At 47.0% G+C, this 15,040-nt stretch overlaps 1 long non-coding RNA gene across 1 annotated transcript in view; it reads right to left on the reverse strand.

Moving 5' to 3' along the window:
• The window catches only part of LOC135270971 (uncharacterized), a 41,724-nt gene extending 37,623 nt beyond the window's left edge, over positions 1-4,101 (reverse strand). The window contains exons 1-2 of the long non-coding RNA XR_010339129.1: positions 3,988-4,101; positions 3,628-3,804 (exon numbers count right to left, since the gene is read on the reverse strand). This is a non-coding gene — a long non-coding RNA (uncharacterized LOC135270971). The remainder of the gene's footprint in view (positions 1-3,627; positions 3,805-3,987) is intronic.
• Between the last annotated feature and the right edge of the window lie 10,939 nt (positions 4,102-15,040).

Here is a 15,040-nt window from a genome sequence, read left to right on the forward strand (position 1 = left end):
CATGGTGGTACGTGCCTGTAGTCTCAGCTACTCAGGAGGCTAAGGTGAGAGGAGGTCTCGAGCCCAGAAGGCCGAGGTCACAGTTCGCCAAGATTGCGCCACCATACTCCAGTCTGGGCAACAGAAGGAGACCCTGTTTCAAAACAAAATAAATTAAGTCAAATTGGTGGCAATCCAAAATTTCCTCTTAGGAGGCTGAATGAACAAAACAAATTTCTTGCTGGTCTTTCTGGTGGTAAGCCGCCACCTAGTTTTTGAGCCAAGCAATTCAACTCTCCTTTTGTTCCGCCTTCCACTTCAGGTTTATGCTCTAAGCCTATATTTTAGATTCCAGCAATTCTCTCCCACAGAGGAATTTTGCTATTGGCTCTTAAACTATTTTTTCTAGCCATTCTCAGCTTGCCTCACTCACATCGTGCATGGGCTGTTCTGCCCGCTGGTGTAGTTACTCATGTCAGAGCATTTTTGGTTGTAAATAACAAAACCAACTCAGGCTGTCTCAAGAATAATAATTTTTTTAAATGGTAGCAGCTATTGTTGGATGCAGGGGATTAAGTTAAGCCTCAGAGGAGGTTCACCTAACATACCTCTGGACTGGCTGCTCCTCAGTAGACTGGCTTCTTTCTCATTTGACCCAATACCGAGTTTTAGACTCTAACTCCGGCCCTTACTGTGTGCCCATTGGCAAGTTACATAACTTCTCTGTACCTCAGTGGCTTCATCTGTAATAAGGGGATATTACTAGCTTTTATCACATAGAACTTACTATGTGGCAAGCTGTAGTATAATAAAAAATATAACAGGCCATATTCAGTGGCTCATGCCTGTAATCTCAACACTTTGGGAGGCCAAGGTGGGCAGATTACCTGAGGTCAAGAGTTCAAGACCAGTCTAGCCAATATGATGAAACCCCATCTCTATTAAAAATACAAAAATTAGCCGGGTGTGGTGGTGCACACCTATAGTCCCAGCTACTTGGAGGCTGAGGCAGGAGAATTGCTTGAACCCAGGAGGTGGAGGTTGCAGTGAGCCAAGATAGTGCCACTGCACTCCAGCCTGGGTGACAGAGTGAGACTCCATCTCAAAAAAACAAAACAAAAACACGTATTTGGTTTTCATGCTCAGTTCCTGACACAGAGCTCCTAGAACCCTTGGAATTCCCAGAGTAACTTTTTGATATTGATAAGGAGGCTCTTTTAACCACACCTGAGTTTATGCTCATGAGATGGCTGAGAATGGGGTCCCTAGAGAGCTTCAAGATGGGGGCTGACCACCAGAAAGACCATGATTAGAGGGAAGAGGGTGTGAACTTTCAGCCTCACTTTCCCCACCACCCCCAACTCCTGGAGGGGAAGAAGGGCTGGAGATTGGGTCAGAAAATCTTTTGAACAAAGAAATTCAGAGTTCCAAGGTTGGTGAATGCAGGAGACAGAGGCTTCTGTACTTGGCACCCATTCAGATCTTGCCCTATGTAGCTCTTTATCTGGCTGTTCACTTGTGTCCTTTATAATAAACCAATAAATGTAAGTTGTCCTAGAAAATTACTGAACCTCTTTGGGGGTCGTGTGGGGATGCCTAAATTTGTAGTCATCTGGGCAGAAGTGGGGGTAGCTTGTTATTTGCAGCTGGCACTGGAAGTGGAGGGAGGCAGTCTTGTGGGATTGATCCCTTTAACTTGTGGGATCTGATGCTAACTCCTGGTAGTGTCAGAACTGAATTGAATTGAATTGTTGGACACCCAGTTGGTGATGGAGAGTTGACTGGTGTCAGAAAACCCTCCAAACAGGCACTGTCTCAGCACTAAGTATTAGCTCAGTTAGTCCTTTTAACAACCCTATGAGATACATGCTATTAGTGTGCATCTGTGTGTGTGTGTCTGTGCACGTGTGCGTTCACTCACATCCTCTGCTTCTCCTCCTAACTTGGTTGTGCACGTGGCTCCTTAATAGGCAGCCCAGTAGTAACTCCCAACCCCTTTGGTCTCTCCCTTTGCGTCTCACTGGCCGTCAGGCTCTGTCCTGCTACTGTTCCCTGTGGCAATCATCTACTCTCTCGCCATCACTCCCTCATTCATGAAAGGCCTTAGCACCTGGCTCACTATGGCTCTGTCCATCACTAAACTCAGCATCATTCCTGGTCCATATCTATTAGATGACTCCTCCAACATTCTGCCTCTGGTTAATTGACCTTCTCACCACCAGTGATCTGTCCCTCGCCGCCTGCCTCACCCACCCACTCCCATCATCTAATGCTAGCTCTTATCACCAGCAGTAACTGTGCTATGTCTAAACTCTCCATTTCAAGCAGCTTTCTCTGACCACTAACCTCATATCTGTTCAGCTCGCTTCCCTTGCACTCCCACCCTTACACTCATTACCCCCAGAGACTTTCCTTCCACACACTGATCCCCCAGTCCTTTCACTCATTCATTACTCCACACCGTCACCTCCCTCACTTCTCAGCTTATAACCCACAGTCCAGCACAATAAATATACTTACATATACCCTGGGCCCTTGTAGTGACATTAAAATATGTCTGCAAGTTCTCTGATGCTTGTACTCATCGGCTTGGCTGCCATAATGAAATGCTACAGAGTGGGTGGCTTTAGCATGGATTTTTTTTTTTTCTCATAGTTCTGGAAGCTAGTAGTCTAAGACAAGATTCTGGCCAATTTGGTTTCTGGTGAGGACTCTTCCCGAATTGTAGCTGGCTACTTCTTGCTGTGTCCTCACGTGGCCGTTCCTTAGTGTATGAGCACAGACAGAAAGACAGCAAGCTATTTGGTGTCTTTTCTTAAAAGGAAATGAACTCTATTGGATCAGAGACCTTCATTACCTTATTTAACGTTAATCTGTTTCTTAGAGGCCCCATCTCTAAATACAGCCACGCTATAGGTTAGGGCTCCAACACAGGAATCTGTGGCGGGGGCAGATTCATTCAGCCCACAACAACATGACTCCCTCAAAAACGTGGATTCTAATTCCCCTCCCCTTGACTGTGGACTGGACTTAGTGACTTGCTCTTAACAAATATAATGCAGCAACAGTAATGCAGTGTCACTTCTGAGTATAGGTCAAAGAAGGACAGCTTCTGCTTAGGTCTCCCTCTGGGACTGCTAGCGCTGGAAGAAGCTGGTTGTCATGCTGTAAGGACACTCTAGCAGCCTGTAGAGGGGCCACATAGAGAGAAACCGAGTTGTCTGCCAACCACCAGTACTGACTTGCCAGCCATGTGAGTGTGCCACCCTGGAAGCAGATCCTCCAGCCCCAGACAAGCTTTCAGATGACTGCAACCCGAGGTAACATCTTGACTTGCAGCCTCACGGAAGACCCCAAGCCAGAACTGCCCAGCCTGAGCTGCTTCCAAATTCCAAACTGTGACCCACAATGAGATAATAAATGTTTGTTGTTTGGGGGTAATTGCATTGTAGTCATGTGTTTCACAGCAATAGATAACAATTACAACCATCCTGACCTTCTCTCTCCCAACCTATAGGTCTAGCAAAATCAACACTTGTCCAATCTAACTTTTAGCTAATTCACGCCTCCACTCCAGGTGTTCAAGGTGGCTGGAGAAAAACATAGAACCGCACTGAAAGGTTTCCCTTTAAATTCATCACCACTGACCTCGGAGGACCACATTGCTGCCATGTTGCCGCCCAGCAATCCTACACCATCTTTCCCAGGTAAGTCGCTCTCCTACTCCCTGTGACAGATGACTGCATCGCGCCTCCTTTCTTTTCAGGCCTGCATGCAGCTCTCCTTGCTTCTCACTTTCAGCTGATGACATCATTTTTTCCCCCACTGAGAAAAAAAAGAAATCAGAAAAGAAAAAAATTACATCCTCCCACTACCAAAAATACCCGCCTCCAGAAGTTGTGCTCACATGCCCCACCTTCCCTCCTCTCATGATGAATGAATCGTCCATGTGTCTGTCTGAGGCCAGCCCCTCCCCTTGCACACTGGATCCCTTCTCCTCTTGCTTACTAAAAAGCATCACTCCAGCAATTATCCGTTCTCTCATCTGCAGCATCAAATTTTCCATCTCAACTGGATCATTCCCACCAGCATACTGATGGGATATAATAACTCTCAGCTTTAAAAAATATCCTTGACCCTACATTCCCTCCAGTTACTTCACCATTTGCTAACCATTCAGAGGAAAACAACCGTTTCTATTTCCTCACCTCCTAGTCTCCGTCACAGGCTCCAGTCAGGCTTTCGTCCTTACCATGGCAGCGAAACCACATTTATCAAGGCCACTGATGACTTCTGTGTTGACAGATTCCATGGTCAATTCTCTGTTCTTATTTGACCCCTCAGCAGCATTTTAAGTCATGTGATCACTACTTTCTTCTTGAAACACTTTCTTTAGTTGCTTCCAGGACACTGGGGTCTTCCAATCTTCCTCTGATTTCACTAGCTGATCCTTCTCTATTTGTCTTTTTCAGATTTGCTTTTTCACTTTTCACAACCTCTAAAATTGGAACACCCTAGACCTTAGTTCTTGAATAGCCTCTGCTCTCTTCCTTTTCCTTTCCTTATGCTCCCTTCTCCTCTCCTCTCTACTCTTCCTTCTGGATGGTCTTGTCTGATCCCAAAAGGGATCATAATATAAACAGACCTCCTATTTATGTCCCTAATCTAGAGCGTCTCCCTTCAGTCCAGGATGAGTAAAGGCAAAATTTGTGTTCATTTTCCTCCCTTTTTGGCACATCTTTCCTCACCTCTCAGTGGTTTTCCTTTCTTCTGATATCCAGTTTATTCATACTCAAGGGTAATGGATGGGATTAAAACATTGTCTACTGCTTAGCACAGTACCTTGCACAAAATGGAAATATTAATCAAATGTAACCAAATGACTCCTTTCAGGGAACAATATTGATATTTGGCCTAAAGGGAAAGTTATGCCTCTCTACTTGTGAAATTCAGATATGGGCATATATGGTTTAATCCTAATCAGGCCTGGGATGGAAATGGGGGATCAGGTGTGGATTTTTGAGTGTGAAAGGCTTTTCCAGAATTGCTTAAATCATGCTGATCAGAATCAGCCTTTCTGTAGGGTGTGCTTGGTGTTTTCTCTATCTTTTTTGGTCTTGTTATGGCCAAGATGAAGTGGAATGCCTGAGTTGCTCGGCAAAGCCCCACCTTGAATTTTAGTGGTGGCTGCCTGGTGGTGGTAGTCCAGTGATTAGACCATGGGAATGACAGGCTATGGATTAATTTTCCACTTAGCTTTTCACAGACAGACCCTGTTCTTCATCCACTGGATTGATCCCTTAACTTAGTCAAAAATTGGTGCATAGTCCAGCCTAAAGATTCAAAGTCAGACCTTGACATTTGACTGAATCATTTAAAAAAGTTTCAAAGGTCAGAACTTCCGTAAATAAGAGTACAATCCTTCCCCCATGCCCTCTCTAGTTTACCATGATAAAGTGAGAGTCAATGAGGTGGCAAAGCTGTGGAAATCCTGGGGCACTGAATTAGTCAAGGTCCTGTCACTCAAGGAAGTGAGGCGAGTTGGACAAAGGGGCAATTTACAGGGCCAAGGGAAGCAACAGTGGGCAGGGAAGCACCCAGGACCAGCAACAACAGGGAGTCACTACTGCCTCTAGGCTGAAGGTGTAGGTGGGGAGAGCTGACCAGGTTCCAGGGAACAGCCATAGCTATTGGAGAGCTGTCTGTTTCCAGAGTCTTGGCCACCCATCAGCCCAGCAGGGTGGGAGAGGAGAGAATGAACATCCTAACTGCCTTCTCTTCATCCTTTCCATCCCTTGTCAATGCTTCCTATTGGCCATACCCAACCAGGAATCAGATGGCAAGGGAGCCTATTGTTATAGACCACATAAGTCAGCCTCTTGGATCTTGGAGCAGAGTGGAGAAGGCTGGAGAGTGCAGCTTAAGAAGCCAACAGGGAATATCCCACAGACTTGTTCAGAATTACAATGCCAGGGGCAAAAGCTATTAGAAGGCAATGTTCTCAATGTGGATGTTTCATGGCTCACTGTTTTCACCAGCAAAAACAACTAAAGCTGATGTTCCATGCTTTGAGATGGGGTACTAGAATAACCTTCATGTATCTGAGACTGGAAGTCTGTTCCCTAAATGATGCTGATGTGACAGGGACAAGATTTACTGAAGTCTGAGTATTTTAAGGAACATTTTAGTTTGATAATCTGATATCTAGATCTTCTGGGTACAGTTTTTTTTGTTGTAGTTGTTTTTATGGGTTTTTTTTTTTTTTTTTTTTTGAGATGGAGTCTTGCTCTGTTGCCCAGGCTGGAGTGCAGTGGTGCAATCTTGGCTGACTGTAACCTCCACCTCCCAGGTTCAAGTGATTTTCCTGCCTCAGCCTCCTGAATAGCTGGGATTACAGGCACGTGCCACCATGCCTGGCAAATTTTTTTTTTTTTTTTTTGAGACGGAATCTTGTTTTGTTACCAGGCTGGAATGCAGTGGCACAATCTTGGCTCACTGCAACCTCTGACTTTTGGGTTCAAGTGATTCTCCTGCCTCAGCCACCCAAATAGCTGGGATTATAGGTATGTGCCACCATGCCCAGCTAATTTTTGTATTTTTAGTAGAGATGGAGTTTCACCACTTTGGCCAGGATAGTCTTGATCTCCTGACCTCGTGATCCACCTGCCTTGGCCTCCCAAAGTGCTGAGATTACAGGTGTGAGCCACTGCACCCGGCCTAATTTTGGAATTTTTAGTAGAGATGGGGTTTCACCAGGCTGGCTCTAACTCCTGAACTCAAGTGATCCTCTTGCCTTGGCCTCCCAAAGTACTGGGATTACAGGTGTGAGCCACCGCACCTGGCCTGGGGTACAGAACTGGGAGGATCATGAGAAGAAAGACTGGGAGAAGAGGGAAGGGCCTGATACAAGAGGCAAAATTACCCTACATAATAAAGAGCTCAGAAAGAGGGGGATATTTGGGTGCCAGACAGAGTATAGGAGTTTGGGGCATGTCAAAAGCCCTTCAGTAGCTGACTGTGAGAAAATTAAGAAAAAGCAGCTTTACAAAGACATTGCCAAGTGTTTTTTATCACTTCAAAATATATAATAAATACTTGGAATTTCTTTCAGTTGCTGAACTATGTTCCTTTCTATGAGCCTCCAAGCAGAGTCTGGGCCATATGGGGTCCCCATTCTTACCGGAGTCACAATAAAAGACATTTTGGATGGTTCTGGCAGCCAAGGACTGGCCAGAAACCACTCCACACACCTCATCCTCTATCCTCCGCATGGTAGTACACAAGCCTGAAACCTTCTGAGGACTTAGCTTCCTTCCAAGGGGTTGTAACCTTACCCAAGGATTGCTTCAAAATGGAAGGGATTGTTTTACCTTTGCACAGAAGCCACAGCAGGTAAACAAGTTGTTAGTTACTCAATGAGTCATCTACAGAAGCAAGGAGACATAACCCAGGTCTCTGGACTCCCTGTGCGGCCTGCATTCTGCTCAGCTGGCTGGCTGCAAATTCTGTTTCCTTTCCTTTCTAGGAAATGAAAATTCTCCCCTCTCCTTCCTGAGAAGGCTCAGGCCTGCTTGGCTTAGGTTTCCACCAAGGGACTATGGGGTAAGACCAGATTCTGAGCCTTTACAAAATCATTCCTTTGAGTTCTTAATTCCTTTCTTGAAAGCAGTTTCAAGTGTGCAGGGGCAGGAGACTAAGCCCTAGGACCAGGACTTGGGGGTTCTGAGCATGGGGGCACAACTATACCACGATCTGAATTTCCCAGCCATGCAGCGTACTGTGTCAGATGTGAGCTCTGATCTGGATGGGATATTACTCAATCTAGGCTACTAAGATGTGGGGATACATTGACTGAGGGGTTCTGGAAAGAAGCTTCTACTTTCTTCCATGATGACTAGTTAAAAAGCAGCTTGCTCTCTCTCCTGAGAGTGAACAAAGGTGCAGACAGCTTTGGTTGCTGCTGGCAACCACGTTGCAACCTAGAGGACTGAGAGTTTTAGGATGAAGTTGACATCATGGAAGACAGAGTGGAAAGATAAAAAGAAACAGCATAGAGCAGATGGATCAGATCTTGGATAAAGCCCACCCCACCTCAAACTTCTTTTTAATTGTCAAGGACCAATAGGTTGATTGTGTAAGACAGTTTGAGTTGTGCTTTCTGCTACTGCAATAAAAACCATCCATTCTCCTGATATCTTATGACAGCTCAGATTCTCCATGCTGCAGGCTCAGGAACAGGAAGCCACAGGCTGGTCTGAGAAGATTCTGTCCTGACGCAGGTAATGTGTTGCTCTTTCTTTGGCAGGTGGTGGGGAGGTCAGGCAAATTCATCTCACAGCTTGAGGAGAAGGGTTGATGAGTTAGGTCGTCTGGCAAAGGCATGGCTGAAAGGATGCCTCATGTGCTTGAACATGATGCTCTGAGGGCTTAGAGGGCATGGGCTACCAGATCCATGGGCAGGGGCAGGTGTTCTTTGCCTGAGGTTCCTGGACTCCTAGGGGCTCCATGGAAGGGTGTCAGGAAGTTCATGAAACCCTGAAACTGTATGAAGGATTTTGTATGTGTGCATTTTTACCAGGTTTTCAAAATGAAAGAACTGCCCTATGTTTAAACCGTATACGGCCCTCTAAACCCACCTGCCTCAGTTTCTCGTTGTCATCAGACAGGAGTGACTAGTCCTTTTTCTTCTTACTCTCCAGATGGGATGAACATCTGAAAGATCATAGAGGGTGAACAAACCTATTAGATGGAAAAAGTTCTTTTAAAATTATCAGGGACTGTGCCAAGCTATGGGGAGAGGACTTCAGGGGTGTCCTGAAGTGACAGAGTCCATCTGAAAGTGAAGACAGCTAGGAGCATAGATAAAGAAGAATGACAAAAGTCAGACATGTCCTTTCTGTAGGAAATCCAGGTACATGGATACACATAACATGTATGCTGCATGAGATGTATGTATATGGAATAACACTGAACATTTGCATTGTCTGATGGTTTCCAACAGGTATTTCCAAAACATTGCCTCATTTGGTCCTCATACAGGCCTTGGGAGCTGGGTCTCACACTTTTGCCCCAGGTTCAAGGAGTGAAGTGCCCAGGGTCTCTCTATAAATGGCGGTGCTGTAAATGAAATTTAGGTATTCTGTTTCCTCATCTGATGCACTAAACCCTATATCAGTCTAAACCTGGCTGATCATCAGTATCACTTGGTTGCTTCTTTAAAATGCTGAGTCTTGGGCTCCACACCAGTTCTAGAAATTCTGATTCAGGATGTCTGGGGCAGGTCCTGGGTATTTGCCTTTCTGGAAGCATCCCAAGTGAACCTGAAAACCATTTAGGTTTTTAGAATTTGGTCCTTGCAGGGGTTGGTGCATTAATACAGTGGACTCTTAAAAGATGGGCAGGTGGGTATGGTGGCTCACACCTGTAATTCCAGCATTTTGGGAAGCCAAGGTGGGAGGCTAGCTTGAGCCTAGGAGTTCAAGACCAGCCAGGGCAACATAACAAGACCTCATCTCTACAGAAAATTAAAAAAAAAAAAAAAATTAGCCGGGGTGGCACACACCTGTGGTCCCAGCTACCTGGGAGGCTGAGGTGGGAGGATTGCTTGAGCCTGGGAGATTGAGGTTGCAGTGAGCAGAGACTGTGCCACCGTACTCCAACCTGGGTGACAGAGCAAGACCCTGTCTGGAAAAAAAAAAAAAAAAAGATAGTCGATCATTCAAGTTCAAAAGTAGCAAATCTCTAATGGTGGAATTTCAGGCTTTGAGGCAGACAAATGGATGCAGGATATATTTTGGGAAAGGGAGATATTTTATTATGATGTGTGTTGGCTGTGTATTTGCCACAATGGCTCTCCACCACAGAACCTCCCACATGTATATTACCTGCTTGATATATACTATACACATATAATGTCCACAAAACTCTCAGAATGAGGAGCAAACACATCTAATGAACATGTGGAATTTTAGAGCATGCAACCATTTTTAGGGAAAAAAATATGGAAGCATTTTCAGTGTCAAGTCTTACCACGAGGCAGGCTCTTCAAGCTGAAAGAAAGGCATCCGGAAATACGAGTTTGTCATGGAAACGCTGACGGGGCTTCAGCTGAGCGATGCTCACAGGTGCAACCCAGAATGGCACAGCCTCTTGTGGCTTATTTACATCCCAGCCTGCTGAATGAGCTCGCTTTTCTTGTTGCCTGGCCCCTGGGGGCTTCTTACCAGGAAGAACTGTGGCCGTGACTGTGTTTCTCGGTGGGGGTTTTCAGCAGGAAATAGAGGGGGTCTTAGGATCATTTCACATCTGGGGAGAAAGGCTTCTGGAGAGAGTGGAGAGATGAATGAGGTAAAGAAGGAAGAAAATTAGGGAAGGAAGGAAAACATGGATTCTGAGTGCCAGGACTGACCCCAGGAGCATGCAGGCATCATCCTCATGTCTTCATCACTATAGGCTGTCACCCAGTGAGGTACCTGAGGTTATCACTGTGTAACCAAGAAGGAAACAGCTGGCAGCACCCAGAGGGAAGCTGACAACCACATCCTTGGGTAGACTAGGTGGTGCAAGGATTGGGCAGCTTCCCCTGAACCCACCACTTTTGCTGACCCCAAAAGCCCTAGAGCAGGGAACGAAGGCCTTCTTTTGACAAGCAGGGAGAAGGCTAGAGAGGCCATTCCTCCTGAGAGAGGCTGCACACTGACTTCCCTGGGTCCTGTCAGGGTAGATGACTGACCATGACCCTGTGCTAGAGGCAGGCTACGCTCCAGAAGGGACACTGGATCCTTGAAGATACAGGTTCTCTGTTCTTCCCACCTGGGCTCCAGGAGTCCCAGCAGGAGCAGAGGAGGGCATCAGTTGCTTTATGGAGCCAATAGGTGGGGCCTAAAAGGCTTGGGGAGGGAGCTGGCATAGGAAAAGGTTTCTGTCTGTGAGATGTTTCCATTTGGTGGAGAAAGTGCAGTCCCTTAGGGGCTCTCGATCCAATCCAATAGGAGAGACAAGAGCTCTGCACACAAGGAGTCCAGGAAAGATGGAGGAAAGAAGGCACAGGCCAGAGATTCTAGGAGCTCACAGACTGCACAGGGAAAGACCTGTTTTTCCAATCCTGGCCACAGACCTCTGACCAACCATCTTGGGAACTGCCCTGGACTTTGGCAAGAGTTGGGAAGAGACTCAGACCCCCCAAGTCCTCTCCTACACACCTACAAGGCCCCCAGAGTATCCTTCTGCAGTGCCTTCTATCAGAGCCGCCTACTCCTGGGGGCTTGCAGCTTCAGCCAGGACCAGTGAGTGGCTCTGCTGGGAGGTGTTCTAATTAGGCCCAGGGCCACTCCCCAGCCCCCTCTGTCCTCAGCAACATGAGTCCCAACTTTTCCTCCTCACCAGGAGCCTTGGGAGCTTGGGAGACATACCAGGGATGGCTCTGATATGAATTTTCGACTCAGTGCGCCAGGCGATCAGAGCTGACTCCTCTCCCTTTTCCCTTGGAGGTGTTGATAGTAACAGCAGCGACGAGCTGCCAAGTTGGCAGGAGAACAGAGCGACTGTGCACTGCGGATGGAGGGGGGTGGGAAGCGGCAAGCCAGCAGAGGGCTGGGCCAGAACGACAGTTTGTTTATCCTGAAATTGAAAGGGTCCCTCCAGTCTCAGCCATCAGCATCTTGCAGGAGGGAGGGAGACTTCCTAGAAGGTGAAGGCTCTGGAGGGAGGCCCAGGGTTGGTAATGTGGGTGTTGCTAGAGTCGGGTGGGTGGAAGGGATCTTCTGGCTGGGCCTGAAGCCACCAGCCAGCCTGGCCCCAGAGGCAGGACAGAGACCCACCTTTGTACCTGCTGTTGAGGTGGCTGTGGAGTTTCTAAACTGGAATGGACCTGGGATGGGGATCTGGAGTTCTGAAGCTGCTTCCTCCTAAATATAGAGACCTCAAAGGGCATTTAGGAGGGTACCCATGCTCTGTCAATCAAATGAACCTGGAACCTTGGGCAAGTATTTGAATCCCTTGAGCCTCAGAGATTAATAATATTTACTTCAGAGCTTTGTGTGGAGACTCAATAAAGTAGTGATGGCAAAAATTTGTCTTCTGTTTACTCCAAGGCAGACACTGTGCTAAGAGCTCTATGTATGTGAATGCATTTAATCTTCAGACTTTATCAGGTGAGTACTATGTATATTCCCATTTTATGAATGAAGTAACTGAGCACAGAGGGGTTAAGTAGCTTACTCAATGTCACAGAGCTAATGAGTAGCCAAGTTGGGGATCTGAACCTAGTAGTGTGTTGCTTAGGCCTGTGTTCTCAGCCCCTGTACAAACTGCCTTCACAGTGCAGCTGAGCTCTGAGCAGGGTGCCTGGCACAGAGCAAACATTTAGTGAATGTTAGCTACCATCATGACTTCCCTGGAGCAGTTCCAGACAGGGGACCCAGGCTCCTGACATCTATACCAGGGACTCCCTGGGGCCCTAGGTTGTCCTCCTTCCATTTTTTGTCTGTACTATCTTGTTCATCCTAGGAGCTGGAGGAACTTCTCTTTTGGAGAGATTGCTGGGCCTTCCCTGCTTCTCTCATTCCCTCCTCCCGAAGGCAGAGCAGAGGAATTCTCGGCTTCTTCCAGATACCCTCAGCCTGCAAAGAAAACATAGTCTGCTGTGTCTGCTGCCAGCTCCTCTCTGGCGACAGCTACAATCCATTTGCTCAGCACCAGCCCCAGCCTGTGCTATGGGTAGAGCCAGGAGCCTGGGGCAGGATCCCAGTGCCCTATGTGAGAGCCTGGGCCAGTTACTGCCTTGGGGGCCACTCAAAGGGAGAGGCGTGGCTCACATGGTTTCTTGATCGGCTGTAAGAGCAATGACTGAAGGTTGGTGAGCTGTGTGCATGGACTCTTTCTAGGGTAGGAAATCCATTGTATCAACATGTTCTCAATTTTGGGAGGTTCATTAACACAGTCATGCAAATTAGTAGCCAGCTTTACAAGCTCACTAAACTGTGCTACTGGCCACCCTTGTCTCTCCTGAGGTGCCAGGAAAAGAATCCTGTGCCACTTTCTGGGTGGCCAGAGCTACCTTCTGTCAGCTGTGAGATAGCCAAACCACATCCAGGAGCCTGCATTACTGACTGCCCCACAGTGTGGACACCTCAGAACAACACCGTTTTGTTTATGTAAGTTTGGAAGCATTGTGGGTGTGTTGGGTACAGAGTCACCCCACTGTTTCCATCAGGTAAGATAACTGATGATAATGATAGGAGATCAGGTAGGGTTGGGAAGCTGGGGCTAAAACTCTGCTATGAACTCAGAAGGAAATAGAACATTCTAAATATTACAGAATAGACACAGCAGGGATACAGTATCTTTTAGTTAGAAACTTTTAATTAAAAGAATGTTCATGCCACAGGGATCAGCTAGAACATGATGGTCAATAATTATAAACAGCTGAGCATGGTGATGTGCACCTGTGATCCCAACTACTGGGAGTCTGAGGCAGGAGGATCACCTGAGGCCAGGAGTTTCAGGCTGCAGTATGCCATGATTGTGCCTGTGAATAGCCACTGCATGCCAGCCTGGACAACATAGCAAGACCTCATCTCTAAATTTTTATTTTTTGAGATGGAGTCTCACTCTGTCACCCAGGCTGGAGTGCAGTGGCACAATCTCTGCTCACTGCAACCTCTGCCTCCTGGGTTCAAGCGATTCTTCTGCCTCAGTCTCCTGAGTAGCTGGGACTACAGGTGTGTGCTACCACGCCTGGCTAATTTTTATTTTGTTTTTAGTAGAGACAGGGTTTTGCCATATTAGCCAGGCTGGTCTCAAACTCCTGACCTCATGATCCACCCGCCTCAGCCTTCCAAAGTGCTAGGATTATAGCATGGTGTGAGCCACCATGCCTGGCCTAATTTTTTTTCTTAATTATGAACTAAGAGGACAGTCACAACCCCACAATTCCCTTACCATGCTCACTACACAAGCAGCATTGAAGTCTCCTTAGGCATGGGAGTACTCTCTGTCTGGGCCAGGGAAGTGAAGAGGAAACTTAGGCACCAAAGTAGAAGAGAGGTCCTGAGATGTTTCAAGGCACACCTAGAAGGTAGTTGCCCATCACAACACAGGGCTGGCGACCATCTTGGTCTTTGGGATCTAAAATATTCAACTTGGGTAGTAGTTCCTGCCTGTAAACCCAGCACTCTGTGAGGCCAAGGTGGGAGAATCACTTGAGCCCAGGAGTTCAAGACTGGTCTGGGCAACATAGCGAGACATCATCTCTATTAAAAAGAAAAAATAAATAAAGTTAGCCAGGCATGGCGGGACATGCCTGTAATCTTAGCTACTCAGGAAGCTGAAGCAGGAAGATCCCTTGAGCCCAGGAGTTTGAGACTGCAGTGAGCTATGATCATGCTACTGCATCCAAACTTGGGCAACAGAGTGAGATGCTGTCTAAAAAAAAAAAAAAAAAAAATCAACTTGGTTTGTTGGAGATTTGCTTTTTCCAGTGTTGTAATAGAAGTCAGAAAGAGGAAAGAATGCCTTATAGTCAACTCACGGGCACATATCTGTTCTGTAAAGTAAATTACAAGGGTCTTAGTTCACCGTGCCCAGAAATGCATTTACTCCATTGGACCCTGAGGGGCTCATTTACAATACATGACAAATGGTCTAAGGGGTGGGTGTAGCGGGAGACTCTCTTGAGGACTGGAGAACAGCTGTGTGCTTTCCGCTGCTGGTTCCGTTTGGTGCCAAGCAGCAGTCAGAAGAAAGGCATGAAACCAGGCAAGGTGAGGAGCAAAGAGCTGGAGTTGAAAGCAGAGAGCAGAATTTACCGTGGAGGAGAAAATTAAGATTAAGGCAAGAGCTACAGGGAGTGGACACCTGCCTGCTTGTGAGAGAACCCCATGGGACTGGGTGAAGGAAAGAGGGCACACTCCCCAGCGCTTGACCTCCTTGGATGGGGCACATGGCTGGCCAGCACAGAGGTAGTGGGATGCCCCGGATGACCTGTGAGAGAGTTCTTTCTCTCTGGAGGCCTTGGGAGGAAGCCAGAATGGGCATGCAGAAGTGGGTCGAGGTTCTATTT

Source organism: Aotus nancymaae, unplaced genomic scaffold (genome assembly GCF_030222135.1).
Source record: "Aotus nancymaae isolate 86718 unplaced genomic scaffold, 86718_ANA_hifiasm-v0.15.2.pri h1tg000072l, whole genome shotgun sequence".
Taxonomy (NCBI): domain Eukaryota; kingdom Metazoa; phylum Chordata; class Mammalia; order Primates; family Aotidae; genus Aotus; species Aotus nancymaae.